The following is a 2,548-nucleotide window of genomic DNA, read 5'->3' on the forward strand; positions in this document are numbered from 1 at the left end:
CCCGGGGGGGCTAGGAGCCCGCTCCCCGCACCTAATTCACCCCCACCCAGGGGGCAAGGAGCCCGCTCCCTGCATCTAATTCACCCCCACCCAGGGGGCTAGGAGCCCCCTCCCCGCATCTAATTCACCCCCACCCAGGGGGCTAGGAGCCTGCACCCCACGCTGGATTCACCCCCACCCGGGGGGCTAGGAGCAGAGCTCCCCACACCGGATTCACCCACACCCGGGGGGGGGGGCTAGGAGCCCACTCCCCACACCGGATTCATCTCCACCCGGGGGGCTAGGAGCCCGCTCCCCGCACCGTATTCACCCTTACCCGGGGGGGCTAGGAGCCCCCTCCCCGCAATCTAATTCACCCCCACCCGGGGGGGGCTAGGAGCCCGCTCCCCGCACCGGATTCACCCCCACCCGGGGGGCTAGGAGCCCGCTCCCCGCACCGGATTCACCCCCACCCGGGGGGCTAGGAGCGGATTTCCGTTCTTCTCTGTGGCGCGGGCTTGACGCTGGCGTCAAGGCGGTGCATCGAGAATGACGCGAAGGCGGTGCCTATATGATGTCGCCCCAGCATGCGCAGTTTGGCCGGCTCCAACCCGCACATGCGCGGCTGATGTCATGACGTTGACGGCTCGAACCCGCGCATGCGCGGTGGCCGTCTTTCCCCTCAGCCGCCCGGCTTGATCTTGCGGGGCGGCGGAGGGGAAATAGTTCGTCTGATTTGGGGCCTGTCCCCTCCCGAGCACAGTCGCCGTGCTCATTTCCAAAAAGGCCACCCAGAAGCCCCAAACGGACATCTCCACACCCGTTTCACGACGGCAGCGACCAGGTGTGGTTGCTGCTGTCGTGAAACGGTCGTGAATGGCAGGCCGCTCGGCCCATCAGGGTTGGAGAATCCCGGGTTTCTTGCTGTGAGTGAGTCTGGTCTCTGTCAAGATGTGAGTTCACAAATTGTGCAATTTTTTTCTTCATTCAGAATATCTTCAATGAGGCCAATGTACAAGAAAACACACACGGGAGAGGAGCATAATAGATGAGATAGCCTGTGGAGTCCGCTTCAACATTCAATTTGCACATGGCCAATATTTGGCGGCACATTTCCATGCTTCCCTGAGAGATTGAAAATCTGTCTGTTCCTGTTTCAAATACATTCAATGATGGCACAAGTCAGGAATGTAATGGAATACTCTCCACTTGCCTGGCTGAGTGCTGCTTCAACAATTATCCAGGACAAAGCAGCCCATTTCATTGGGACCATATCCACTCACATTGACTCCCTCCACCATCAATGCACAGTGATATCTGTGTGTACCATCACCAAGATCCACTGCAGAAACTCACCACAGCTTCTAAGGCAGCATCTTCCAAATCCATACACACGACCATCTGGAAGGACAAAAGCTGGAGATCCCTGGGAACATCATCACCTGGATATTCCACTCCAAGCCACTTAGCATCCTGACTTGGAAATATATTGGGTGTTCCTTCACTGTTACTGGATCAAAATTCTGGAATCCCTCCCTCACCACACTGTGGGTGTATCTACACCTCAAGGACTGCAGCTGTTCAAGATTGCAGCTCAACACTGACTGAACAGCAACTAGGGATGGACAATAAATGCTGGACTGCCCGGCCATGTTTGCCATTTCACATGAATGAATAAATGGAAACAAACTTAATCCTCTGGCATTGAGAATAATCAATGCTCACAACGCACTGAGAGAAAGAATTTCTCCTCAACTCATTCCTAAATAGTCAAGCCTTTCACCTGAGACTGTGCAGTCGGGGCACTATGATGGTGCAGTGGTTAGCACAGTTGCCTCACGATGCTAAGGACCCGGGTTTGATCCTGGCACCGGGTCACTGTCCGTGTGGATCTGGCACAGTCTCCCCGTGTCTGCTTGGGTCTCACCCCCACAACCCAAACATGTAGAGGGTAGGTGTTTTTGGCCAGGCTAAATTGTCCTTTAAGTGGAAAAAAACATTTTAAAAAGAGATTGTGCCTTCTTCTTCTAGATTACCAATCGGGGAAATGTTTTTCTCAGTGTCGAGTCCCTTGGGAAGCTAACATTTGTTTTGCATCCCGATTTTCTGAATCCCGAAACAATGGTGATCTGTATCTAAGTCCGAATGTAGTGTCACTGGGAAGGAAAGCAGGAGTTACTGTTTCTCCCATGTGCTTCCTGCCCTTGTCCATCCTTTATGGGGCAGGTTCTCAGAGGGTCATGTGACCCGTTCGGCCAATCAGACCGGAGTTCATCAATCCTGAGAGGCTAAGAACCTGTTTTCTTTGCCGGTTTGGAGTCGTGGACTCTAAAAAAATCCGCTATCACCCAAAATCCTGGCCGATAATGGATTGATACAAATTTACTCAGATGACAAGATTCCCAGGCATGCCTAGAACAAACAACTGAACAGTGTGAGATTGGGTTTGTACTCAGTGACATGGGGCAAAATTCTCCGCGGACCGTCGTGACGCCGATTTCCGGCGAGCAAAAGCGGTGCAGATGACTCCGGCGTCGGGGCCTTCTTTTAGGCCGATAATCTCCGTTCC

Source organism: Scyliorhinus canicula, unplaced genomic scaffold (assembly GCF_902713615.1).
Source record: "Scyliorhinus canicula unplaced genomic scaffold, sScyCan1.1, whole genome shotgun sequence".
Classification (NCBI taxonomy): Eukaryota; Metazoa; Chordata; class Chondrichthyes; order Carcharhiniformes; family Scyliorhinidae; genus Scyliorhinus; species Scyliorhinus canicula.